Below are 13619 nucleotides of genomic sequence, written 5' to 3' on the forward strand. Positions count from 1 at the left end.
CACACCCTGTCACCTGTCACCCTAGCCACCCTCTCTCCCAGCAGACACCTTCCACTTGTCCAGGAGCCCAACACCTGCAATCTTGCTTTCCACCTTTATTCTCTTCATTTCAGAACATTCCTGAATCTACATCCAGCCCCCATCCTTTCTGCTTTCTCCCCGGTCTCAGAGGAAGCTGTGTCTCTCATTTCCAACCCCCAAATCTCCTTTCATTCTCATGATTCCTCCTCTCCAGTTCCCTCCACTGTCCTCTCCCTCTCCCAGAGCTTTCAATTTCTGCTTGTTAATTAGATCCAGGTCCTTAGTAGGTATTTAATAAAGTTTTGCCAAGCAAATCAATGACTTAATCTTTTTCTGCCTTCCTGTGTCACCGTGTCACACATTCCCAACTCAGAAGGTAAGAAGAGTAACAGCCATACTCTCCCCCTTTAATTTTTTCCTTCTCACCTGTCATCAGTGGTTTATGCTCCCTTTTCTTCAAGGCTCTCTCCTTAGTCTACGCCCCCATCCCGCACATCCACACACTATAGCGCTGTGTTCTGCAAGGTTCTTAAAGGTAAATGACTTCCTAATTGCCTAAACCAATGGCCCCTTTTCAGCCCCTATTCTCCTTGACCTCCCTGCAACATCTGATATGCTGACCACAACTTCCTTCTCGATGCTCTTATCTGTGCTTATGAGAATCTGTAATCTCCTCCTCCAGTGTCTGATTGCACACTGTGTGCCTGGGTGGTTCCTTTTCCCCTTCCTCCTTTAAAATGTTGGTATTTCCAACATTTTGACTCTGTTCTCTCTGGAAGATATTCATTCAAACAGTTTGAGCTGTCATTTTTATGCGGGTGACTCCCACCGTTTATCTCAGGCCAGGTTCTCCCTCTTATCTTCCATTAGGAAGTTCTGCCTCCTGCAACATCAAAGACTATCTCCCAAAGCTGAATTCCTTATCTTCTCCTAAAACTTTAGCCATCTCACGCCCCTTTCTAACATCTCCCTTTCTGTTCATAGAATATTCTTCTAGTCACTTGGTTCCAAAAATGTGGATTTACCTTTGATGAGTCTTCTTTTATCCATGGACAACGTACTAATCTTATTAATTTCTCTTTCAAAATGTCTTCTGTAGCCATCTCTTTATTTCCGTTCTGGCTGCCACTTCCATGATTAAAGCATTTATTTATCACTTCCTAATAGGACTAGGGCAAATGCCAACATCTGGTCTACCTGAGAAGTCTTTTCCTCTAACTTGTCCATGTTCAGTTCACCAGATTAATCTTCCTAGAATAATTCTAAGCACATTACTCCCCTGTCCAAAAACTTTCAGTGTCTTCTTAGTGTCTACAAGATAAAGCTGAGGACTCTCTCACTTAACACTATCACATTCAATTTCAATTACCTTCTTGGTTTCATCTCCAACGAAGAACTATCCTCAACCCCCAACTTGAATTAAGCAGTTCTATCACTGTTTCTAGAATGTCTCTACATGTCCTACCTCCACACTCCTATCTCCATTCCCTCATCTGGCACGCCTTCACTGTTTCTCTGAAGTTATTCAAAGACAAGACAATTCGTATCCCTCCTCTTCCCAGACCTCACCAACCCACAGTGATCATTCCCGAATCTCTTCCCCTACAGCACTTACCATATGCACTATCCATTTGGCCACAAACTGTACCTCTGCCTTGCAAAATCTTGTCTTGTTGAGCTGAATTACTTATTTTTTGTGCTATTTCGCTTGTTACACATTTAGGTCATGTTTCCATAACCAGCTTATATTCTGGGTCCAAGAGATACAGTTTCTATTATCCATGGCAGGCACTCAGTTGATGGAATAAAAGCACTCTAACTGGCCAGACCTCCAGGAGAGCTTAGCTCTCTGGCCATAGAGCAATGACCAGTCATAGGCACCTATGGGACCTGGCCATCCCCTGGAAAGTAAAGAAAAACCTGTAGCTATCTTCCCACCCATACCAAGGCTTTTTAAAAAAAAAAAAAAACGAGGCAGGGGTTGGGCATCTCCTGCCCTGATGTCAGCACTCACAGCCTATCGGTACTTTCAGTCTGGACATGCTCTGACCGTCCACAAGCAGCCTCAGCCTGACACCCAGCACCTGCTCGGAACCCCACCTTCATCCTGATCCCGTAGATCTAAGAAAGGCTTCCCTTCCTGTTTGGATCCTGAACTCCAATATCTACCTATGCAAAATGACTACACCTTCATATACATCTTTCTGCCCGGCAAGACCATTTTGGCTTGCTTATTCAGAATCTACACTTTACCTATTTTTTCCCCATTGCTCTTTCTGTTCAAGTCAACCTCCCTCTAATTCTGTCGTAATACTGAAAATGTTGTTTTCTATAGTCACCAGTACTAAATATTCATATTGTCCTAGATGTTGTCCACTATGTAGAAATAACCAGTCCCTCGACTTTCAGTAACTTATCTACTGGAGGCAAAGCGTTTCCTTTGTCCTTTGCTACCTCATGTGCCCCTCATTCCTCAACCCTCAAGTACTTGGGGAGGGAAGGGTCGCATGGCATTGGAAGAAAGTTGCTGATGTTACATAAGGGAGAAGTGGCTCTTTTCTCTATTTTCACTGTTTCAAAAACATTTTGTAGAAAGGTCAGAGTGTAGAAGTGGAAATTTACAGAGGGGAAGAGGATGGCTTATGACTTATTTGTTATTGGGATGACAGCCAAGGGTCATAAAATTGTGGAAATCATCGCTGGCTACCTCTGGTGACAGATGCCCGGGACCAGAGAGGAGATGCGCGTGGCTAACAATGCCCTTCATCGCGCCTGGGGCCTCAAACGCTATTCCTCAGGATTACCATGATTCTCCAGATTTTAAAATCTCAAGTACCCACTAGGCTCTGGGCCAGATGTACTATGGACAGGGTAAGCACACGTCCGACTTTGTCTGGGACAGTCCAGAGTTACTCTTTCCAATCCATTCTCACAAAGGTCCTAGTTTGAAAGCTAGGAAGACAATTGATGGGTTTAGGCTCCCAGGATTAAGCGGAAAAATCAGGCCCTGACCCTAGACATTCCAACCAAAACAATTCTATGTGCCTCTTTGTCTGTGTCTTAATGGTTTATTGATAAATTCCATTTTCTAGGATTTTTTCCACCTAAAAATAAGAATAGTTAAATATCTTCCTGATTTTCCTGAAGGATTAGTGCACAAGATTTTTTTAAATGTCATTTATTAAAGGACTGGCTCATTTAGTTCTTTTTTCTCCCCCCGCTTAGTTGCTTAGTTTCTTCATAATTTTTTATTTCACAACTAGAAGAACTGAAAAGTTGCTTCACATCTGAGTACATTTCCTTTCCATTTCACCACCCCAAAATTATCTACTGGAAGATCAGACTCTGGTAAAACCATGGGGACGAGTGAGGGTTCAACTATGATTTAAAAAGAAATTAAATTGAATTCAACTTCACTGAATTCTACCAAAGCTCGAGAGAAGGAATTGTAAGTAAAACAATGGCACCATTTCCCGCAGTGGATAAGGTTTAATTGTGGTTTGGCAGATGTGAAATAGATTACCACACAGAATCCAGTTACATTAATTCGCGAGAACACAATCGTGAGCACCACAATCGTGAGCACCTTGGTGTAGAAGGTACACACGTCCCCACCTCCCCAAATCCTCTGACACACACTTCTGCTGAGTAATGAGTGTTTGATAGGAGCAATCAGGAACTTAAAGGAAGGATTAATTCCCATAGCCGACGGGATGCCGTATCTGTATCATAAATCAAATTATTACATGAAGATATCGTCCAGTTCTAGAACATTTCAAAAGAAATGTCAAAAATATACGAATGTTAGAAATGAGCACCTGAATGGATATCTTCCAACATCTAGGGTTAATCTGAAAAACCCTTGATCACCCTGTACAACATGATAATTGGACGCCTCGGGGCTTGAAAAGTACTAGGAAAAAAATGTCTTCGTGGACATGCAAAACCATATTCATACAATTTTAATGATAGTCTCCCTGCTTATCAAGTTTATATTTCACAACTAGTGCAAAGATAATTTCAGATTAGCCAATTTTAAATGATATATTTCCAAAATAGTGTACACTAAATGCCTGTGGGGCTTTTACATTGTTTTCAATCAAAGTCGGTTCATCCTCTAGTGGTGTCACGTTAAATATACAGTCTACTCCATCAGAGCACAGTTGAGAAGCAAACGTACACTCGACAGAATTCTTTTGTCGATAATGACAATAACAATACTACTGACTGCATTAAGGGTCCTCTCTATAAAAAAGGCTGGGGCTGGGCACAGAAGGAAACACAAAGACATCTAACACATCAGCATTGCCTAAAGGAGCCTCAAATCTCATGGGTTTGTCAAGTTCACTGCAAATTAAAAAACAACAGGCAATTCTAGGCAACTTAAGTAACTAGTCAAGCTAAACATGACAGGAGTTTAGAGGAGCTAAGACTTGAGCTGAGATTAGAGAGAGGGAGTATCTTTGAAATGTTCCAGGTCCTGCTGACTGGCGTAAGCAAACTGTGGGGAGCAGCCGGCACTATGGCCCTATGCCCTCAGGAAGTTTAGGATTTGCTTGGAGATGACAATGTAGGGGCATTTTATACAGGAAAACAACAACAAATGCTAAACAAATAAACAACCGTGTGTACCAATAGCCTACCCATCCAGAACTGTCATCTTCTAACTCAGTCTTTCAGAAGTAAGTTTTGAATACTCAGTAAGGCTGGGGTGAAGCCCGACCACTAAAGCCACTCCCATCCAACCTTTAGCCTTCACCCGGCCTTAACTGACTGTCCTTTAACACAATTAACAAGTTGCAGAGGGACTATCATTGACTTTGCTCTCTGTGTCAGACCCCGGGTGCTTACACCCCACAACTGTAAAGTGCATTTTCCCTGTTTTACAGATGAGTTAATGGAGTCTGGGGACATGATCTAGCTTGTCCAAGGTCACTTTGCTACTACGAGCAGGGCTGGGATTTGATCTGATGTCCGCCTGACTCTCAATTCATGCTATTAACCATTCTTTTCCACTCTTCAGGTTCTCAGACTAGAAGTTCCAAACAAGGAGACCGGTCCAACAGGCAAGGAGAAATAAAAGCTGATACGGGAGAAGCGACAGATGTAAAGTATGGGGCACCCCCGACTGCGCACCACCTGCTAAAATCACGGGCACCCACGACAGTGATCATCCTAAGCCATCTACCATTTCTGCATCATCTGGTTCCCATAACATCCGAGAAACACAACCAGTCAAAATTGGTCAAATAAAATAAGTGTACGTCATTAAAGAGGTAAACCTCACTTATCCGATGCAGAGGGGCCCCAGTGGGCAGAGCACTGGTCTGGAGTGAGACGATCTGGGCTGTCACAGCAGTCCAGGGGTGAGGCAATGAGGATCTGGACTAAGGGACTGTCTGAGGAAACAGAAAGGAGGTAGCAGAAACACAAGGCTTTGTGGAGAAGAAAAGACAAGACACACTGACAGGTGGGATGTAAGGGCAAAGGAGAGAGAAATCAAATATGTCTGGGGGACTCAAAGGAGCAGGGTTCCACGGCCGTGGCAGGAAAGACGGGGAGTGGAAGCAAAGCTGTCTGTCTCGGGGGCCGGGGATGGGATAACAGAACAGGTTTTCCGCAAGTGGAGCTACAGCACTGACAAGGTACCCAAGTGGAGAGAGTCAGTGTTGAACTCTTTACGCTGCAACTCTGAGGCAAGGAATTCCTTAATTTACCAAAACTAAAGTGTCAGGAGTCTCTGGTCACTGACCATCAGCATCTAGTGTCCATTTGCTCAGTTGAGTCTTCAATGAGGACAAACCATCTTGAAAAGAGACTGGATTCCAACAAGGTGTGCTAACCTGGCACAGGATTAGTCAGAGGGGGAAGAGGGCAGGGTGACCCTGGATCAGCTCACGCGTACACCGAAGATTGCTAAACAAAGATCAGCAAGACAAGTGACAAAGATACCAAAAGGGGAAAAGACTAAAATCTAAAGTTCACATCCCAAAGAGACTGAGGCAGGAAAGGTGTCCTTGGTTTTGAGGGGAGAGTCCAGCTGGAAGAGCTCTATTTTGGATAGATTTCGTTGTAGGCATTGACAACAACATAGAGGAAACGTTCTATACGTACTGAGAAAAAAACCAGGACAGGAGAATGAGCGAGAGATCGTGACTGGAGATATTGACCTTAAGGGCCATCACCAACATCTAGATGGAAATGGAGTCCGTGTGGGTAAAGCTGTTTCCCAGGAAATATGGTGTAGAGAGTAGGGCAGATGGCAAATAAAGAAATCCTTGGGGGCACAGACGTTGTTGAATAGTATGAGGAAAGTATGAGTCACGGGGAAAAGTCAAGGATAAAATGATGATAAACACAATTAAGGGATTGATCCTAGAGAAGGAAAACAGAGAAAGAGCTACTGGGCCTGGCTGGATATAAGCCAATAGCCCTCTTTTCCCACAGTGTCAGGAGGAGAGAAAGAAGGGGTGCTTTCCTGGGAAGAGAAGCAAACGCCCCATGTTATCCTCTCGCTTTTCCAAGAAATGTGATTCTCTTCAGGACTCTCAAAATCCTTTACGTCATCTGCCTTGAACCTACAAATTCTACCAGAAGCTGGAGTCCTTCAATGGAGAAAGCATCCTGTCCTCGCCATTTGCAAATTCTCCTTATCTGTCTTCCTATGGGCTCGTGATGTGTCCAAATCGGCCCCTCTCAGGTTCAGACTTACTTCTTCTTGGAAGTTGCTAACCTCACCTATAACAGCTTTGAGCCTCTCTCACGTTCACCTTGCTGTGACTCTACCATATTGCCTGAACAAAGCCATAAACCGTGATAGATGAACCAGCCTTTCACGGCAGCAGGTGAGTACCACAGTCCACGAATGGATTATGTGGAGGCCATGTTACCAGGTGTTTACAGGCAATCTGGAAATTAGGAATCCAATATAATTCTGGTGAAGGAAAGAATGATGCCATTAAGACCCACATGCTTTCCAGTTTCTTTCTCTAGGAAATTGGCGGAATCCATGAAAGGAGAAACAAAACTAACTCAAAAACTCCTTTTTAAAACAATAGTTGCATTAATCAACACTCTTGTTAGTAAAAAAAACAAGGAACAAAAAAACCCTAAACTCCTGAACATCAGAGTATTAGTTTCCTGGGGCTGCTGTAAGACAGGACCACAGACTGGGTGGCTGAAGCAACAGGAATTTGTTCTCTCACAGTTCTAGAGGCTGGAGGTCAAGATCAAGGTGTTGGTAGGTTCAGTTCCTTCTGAGGACTCGTTCCCAGAATCCGTTCCAAGGCTCTTCATGGTCTATAGGAGGCTGTGTTCTCCCTGTGTGTCTTCACTCCCTCTTTCCTCCATGCATGTCTCTGTGTCCAAATTTCCCTTTTTATAAGGACACCATTCATGTTGGATTAGGACCCACCCGGATGACCTTACTGTAACTTAATTAGCTCTGTAAAGATTGTGTCTCCAAATAAGGTCACGTTCTGAAGTACTGGGTGTTAGAATGAAGCATGTGAGTTTGGGGTGGGGGGCACAATTCAACCCATAATAATAGGTTTAAGGAAACCAAAAGCTTTTTACCAGACTTTAATCTTCTCAGGATACAGAGTCTGGATATTCCAAAAGAACTCCCTCCGTTTTTCCCTCCTTAGAGAGAAGATATTTCATTTTGTGATTTCCCCATATCTTGCCTCGAATGACCTATGAGGGCATTTCAATTAGTCACATATTACATATGGAAACAAGCAAAAGCAAAGCGGTTATTTTCAATTAAATTCTGCATGACGTGCATGTTCTAGTGCTTCTGGAAAAGGCCATGCAGGGATGTACCTGTTATGTATCCTGAGGATAACTGCAGTCAACTCTGATATAAAGGAGAGTTGGCAGGGACATGTTAGTAACACCCAAATGGGAAAGAGTCAGCCAAGTTTCTAGTTCTGACTCTGGGTGTATCAAATATTTGTAAGTAGGACATGAGTAAGCTCAAAAGAGAAATCATTTGTGGGCTGGGCATGGGATGGAAGTTTTCTTCTCGGGCCAGTCTTGTGTCACACGTACTAATTCTCTTCTGTTGTCCACACTGTCCTTTTCATGCGAAGCCTGTGGCGGCTGTGACATTTCCCAGCTTTGCATTTTCCTTCCAACTGAGGATCTCAAGAAGAGAGCCCTTCCTAAACAAACTTGACGGGATGAAAAGGGTAAATATCCACCAACTGTAAAAACAAAACCAGCTTTACTCCTGGTTTCAACACAGATAAATTCCATTCAAATATACATTTTCCAAGGATCTAGAAGGATGCTCATTTTGTTCCTGAAATGTTCTAAATAAGGCGGTTGAACTTTCAATGGTATTAATTTCCAGGTGTTTGAGTCACAAATTTTTGCAAAAGCCTTGTCCTCGAATCTCTCAGCCACTCTCTCTCATTACCGCCCCCCCCCCCCCATTCACTACTGCTCCAAAATCATGACTGACACCTCAAGAAACGAGTGAGCCAGAACTGGAACAGATCTTGGGGAGACCAGGTATGTATCTGGCAATGCTATGCAAGCCTCAGTTTCGAGTTTTCCATCCTTTAGAAATGTCTTACAAAGTCTAGTCTAAATCAAGGCTAAAAATCCATTAGGCTTTTTACTCTCGAGTGCAAAACAGAGTTATTCTGGTTCCATACTGGTAAAGTAAAATCAAATGGTCTCCTTACTTAACCGTCACTCATCCCATGCCCAGCCCACAACCGATTTGTCTTTCTGAGCTCATTTAGGTTCACCTCCGGAAATGCTTGGCACACTCAGCATTGGAACAGGAAACCTACTTTCCTCTTTCCCATTTGGTATTCTAATTACTGTGCCACGCCAACTCTCTTTGACACCAAAGAGTACGCAAATTCCATTACTCTATGGAATGCTATTGCTATGTGTCCCCTCAAAAGATATGCTGGAGTCCTAACCCCCGATACTCGCAAAGGTGACCTTCTTTAGAAAGGAGGTCTTGAGGCTGTGACCCAGTTAAGATGAGGCCATTAAGGTGACTCCAAATCCAATACAACTGGTGTCCTTATAGGAAGAGGAGGAAAGACACAGACACACAGAGAATTCCTCATTAAAGACAGAGGCGGAGATCAGAGTGGTGTGGCCGCAAGCCCAAGCGTGCTGAGGGCTGCGGGTGCCACCAGAAGCTAGGGAGCGGCCAGGAAGGCTCTGCCCGGAGCCGCAGTGGGAGCCAGGCCCTGCTGACACTCTGCTTTCCGACTTCTGGCCTCTGAACTATGAGAGAATAATTTTGTGTTGTTTCAAGCCACATTTTGGGTACCTTAATGCGATCATAGCGCTAGGAAACGAATATACTCTGTAATATATTTCAGGATCTATTTCACCGAAAAAAATATGTTTGTACTCGAGCTGTGATAAAGCATTTGTAACAATCGCAGGGTCACGCGGGCCAAATGGAGTCCGTCTTTGCCGCCTCTTGGTTGAAAAGCTCTAGAAGCATCCTCAGCTTTACTCCCATGGCTTAGTCACCCATCCTGCCAGGGCGCAGAGCACCTCCCCTTTCCATGCGAATACATTTGTTCAGGGCAACCCACGTTCGACTTCAGAACAACAAGATTTGGGACGAGAGCAGGCGACAGTTCCATCTGTGCTCAGCTGCAGCCCACCAGCAGTTAAGGAGTCCGGGGAAGGCATTTCCTCAGACCCGCCCTCTTGAAACCTCAACTCCTTGCTGTTAGACAAAGAAGCCAGGACAAAGGCCCGCCGCCTGCAATCTGCTCCCGGTACAACACCTGTTCGCTGCCTCTTGTGCTCATGTTTATGTATGCCTCCTAACGTTTCTCTCCTAGGCTGTTATCTACCCGCAAAGAAAACTTCGTGAAAGCTGTCAGGCAGACACAGGATGCCTGTGAAGCCGGCCGCACACAGGCCTCTCTCCCTTGGGTTCTCTTCAAACCCAGGATCCACCCCACCCTCGGCCGGGGGCACAGCAGCACACCCCTCTTCCCGGACTGAAATGCCGACCACCGGCTCCCATCGGGAACTCTCCATTACTGCTCCTTTGCTCCCTGGCGGGTTTTTTCATTGCTCTCAGTTGCTTTAACTGACATCTGACAAAACTCCATTAGAGATCATTTTGGGGAAAGGGAGAGGAAGTGCCACTCCCGTGGTGGAAAGAGAAGGAAAGTGGGAAGACACAAAGGAAGAAAAGTCAGAGAAATGGGTGGAAGGCTGGCAGGGATGCTGAAGGAAGATAGGGGAGGAGGAAAAGGTAAAAGAAAAGATGGCAGGGGCGCCTGGATGGCTCAGTCGGTTGAGCGTCTGACTTCGGCTCAGGTCATGATCTCGCCGTCTTGCGAGTTCGAGCCCCGCGTCGGGCTCTGTGCTGACAGCTCGGAGCCTGGAGCCTGCTTCGGATTCTGTGTCTCCCTCTCTCTCTGCCCCTTCCCGGCTCTTGCTCTGTCTCTCAAAAATAAACAAACGTTTAAAAAAAAAAATTTTTTTTTTAAAGAAAAAGATGGCAGAGAAGTGAGAAAACGCTTGTGCAGATTAAGGTGGGCTCTTCTGTCTGCCGTAAGGACACTTTCATGCTAGGAGTCACTGCCATCAGGCCAGCCCCGGTGCGGTTATTAGCCCACAGCCTGGGTGCTGGGCTACCCACAGGCGGCACCGAGGGGAGGTGACGCTCTGACGGTTACTGGCGCCTTCCTCCCGCAGCATGGCTCACGCGTAGGAGAGCCTGCCCGTGTCCTGCCTCGTAACGCAGGCAGGCACCTGGTGCCGGGGGGGTCACAGCGTTCTGAGAGCTCATTCCAGACAGAGCTCGTTCCAGACTGCTTCCGAGTTCCCGGGGAGCACATGGGCTGCGGGCTCTGCCCCTCGCTGGCTGCGCGGTCTCGGCCCGCCGCACGGCCTCTCTAGGCCTCAGCGTCCTCCTCCAGAAAACGGGCACAGCGAGAGCTTCTCAGGGGGTCGTGGTGAGGATTAACGGCGCGAGGACACACGAGCACTCAGCCCGGTGCCTGGCCCACACACGCAGTCCGGTGTGCCATCTCCGGATGGACAAAGGAAACAGAGAAACAATGAAATGGGTCTCATCTATTACTTATCTCAAATGCTACTCCGTCAGGAAAGGCAAGTTTGATCAGGAAGAAAGCAACTTCCGATGACCCTGAAGAGGATGCCGGGAAACTTCAAGGGCCTGAGAAGATTCACACGTAGAGCCTATATTTTACCTACTTTGCCTAAAAAACATGTGCCTTTTTTCCCCTTGTAACTCTTTTCTTCTTTTCAAGTTTTGATTTGTTTTATTTAAAACAAATTTGTTTAACGTTTGATTTATTTTTGAGAGTGAGAGAGACAGGCAGACGGAGTGTGACAGGGGAAGGGGCAGAGAGAGAGGGAGACACAGAATGTGCAGCAGGCTCCAGGCTCTGATCTGTCAGCACAGAGCCTGACGCGCGGCTCGAACTCGTGAACCCCGAGATCATGATGTGAGTGAAGTCAACGTTTAACCGACTGAACCACCCAGGTGCCCCTCAAGTTTTTATTTGAACTCTCCCGTGACGTGGCTTCTTTTCTCTCTCTAGTTGTGTAGTTCTCTCAGCATTCAGACCGATTTCTTGGTGTTTGAAATGATTTGGTATTCACCTGCTGTGCTCGAGGGACGAGGTGAGCCTAGGCCACCCTAACTCCTCCAGGACTCCTTATAATGCTTTATACCAAAGTTCTACCCCTGGTCATAATTGGGACTCACTTTCTTTTTATTTTATTTTATTTTATTTTATTTTATTTTATTTTATTTTATTTTATTTTATTCATAAGCATAATTGACATACAGTATCATGTTAGCATCTGGTATACAACATGGTTAGTGACTTGACATTTGTAGACATTGTGAAGTGACCACCAAATAAGTCTAGTCACCATCTGTCACCTTACAGAGGTCCTACAATATGATTGAACTATATTCCCCATGCCGCATGTTATATCCCCATGGCCTACTTATTTTATAACTAGAGGTTTGTAGCTCTTAATCCCCTCCACCAACCTCCCCTCCCCCCCACCCCCTTCCCTCTGGCAAACACCAGTCTGTTCTCTGTATCTGTGAATCTAGGTTTTGTTTTGGTTGGTTGGTTTTTGTTTCTTAGATTCCACATATAAATGAAATCATGCAGCATTTGTCTTTCTCTGATTTATTTCACTTAATGTAATACCCTCTAGGTCCATCCAAGTTGTAACAAATGACAAGATTCATTCTTTTTTATGGCTGAGTAGTATTCCATTGTGTGTGTGTGTCACATCTTCTTTATCCATTCATCATTTGATGGACACCTGCGTTGTTTCCCCATCTTGGCTACTGTAAATAACGCTGCAGTGAACACAGGCGTGCATCTACCTTTGCAAATTAGTGTTTTTCTTTTTCTTTTGCTGGAAAGCCAGTAGTGGACTTGCTGGATCATATGGTGGCTCTATTTTTAATTTTTTGAGGAACCTCCATACCGTTTCCATAGCGGCTGCACCAGTTTATATTCTCACCAAGAGTGCACAAGGGTTCCCTTTCCTCCACATCCTCTAACCAGCATTTGTTATTCGTCTGTTTGATTAACAGCCATTCAGACAGGTGTGAGGTGACTAGACCCAGTTTCTAAATACAACGTGTTCATTGCAGATCTGTATCTGTTACATAAACTATGACCTTTTTTGATTGAACACTTGGTAAGAAAAAAAACAAAAACAAAACTTGACCACCCCTAATACATGATACTTATTTTTAATAAATTATACATGTTCTATTTTAGTACCATAGTATGCTTACTAAAAACACAAACATACAAGATTTAAAAGAATGGGATAAAATATATGTATTTCTAGTGTTTGCTTCTATTTCCCAATAAATTGTTCTGAGCCCCTCACTTTGAAAACCCCCGCCTATGACTCAGATGTCCAAGCCAAGTGAGTTAGCCTTGGCCACATGATTAACTGCGGCCAATAAAAAGTGAGCGTGAAATACTGTTTCTGGGCAGAGGCTTTGCGGAGCCAGTGTGCGGTCCCCCTATTCGATCCTCCTGCCAGCGACGATCCCCGGGGTGGAGATTGCATGGCCAGAGAACCGAATGAGGATAACCAGGAGCAGAGGGACCCCAGCTGAGTCCCCACAGGTACGCAGGCAGCATGACGGCGAAACACACACACCCTTGTTGTTTTAAAGTTCCGGGTTGCGGGCGGTTTTTGTGGCCGCAGTATAACTCAGTCCCTCCTAACTACAATGCAACTTCCCTTGATGCTGCTGTCCCAGATGAGTCTAAATGAACGAGGTCGAATGTAATTATATTTTGATGCTCGTCGTGCTTACCCGTCGAAAGCAGAGAGCACCATTTTTAGAGACAAATTTAAAACTTCTAAATGGTTCAATCCCTACCGCCCCTATTTAGGCACCAGGTCTGTGCCCTGCGAAAAAGCTTCATGAGACCCATGCGTTAAACGATGGCAAAGCTCAAAGCTTTGATGATCCTCAAAGCTATTAGTGATTTCAGGTGTGCGCACCCTTATCCCCACCCAGGAACGCTCCAAAAAAAGCAGAAGGTTTAGGATCATCTGTCACACATGCCTATTAG

General features: G+C 45.0%; 1 protein-coding gene across 9 annotated transcripts in view; it reads right to left on the bottom strand.

Annotated features, from left to right (window-relative positions):
- Nucleotides 1–13619, bottom strand: part of HIPK2 (homeodomain interacting protein kinase 2) — a 184083-nt gene that overhangs the window by 125703 nt on the left and 44761 nt on the right. The window lies entirely within an intron of this gene.

Source organism: Panthera leo, chromosome A2 (genome assembly GCF_018350215.1).
Source record: "Panthera leo isolate Ple1 chromosome A2, P.leo_Ple1_pat1.1, whole genome shotgun sequence".
NCBI classification, from domain to species: domain Eukaryota; kingdom Metazoa; phylum Chordata; class Mammalia; order Carnivora; family Felidae; genus Panthera; species Panthera leo.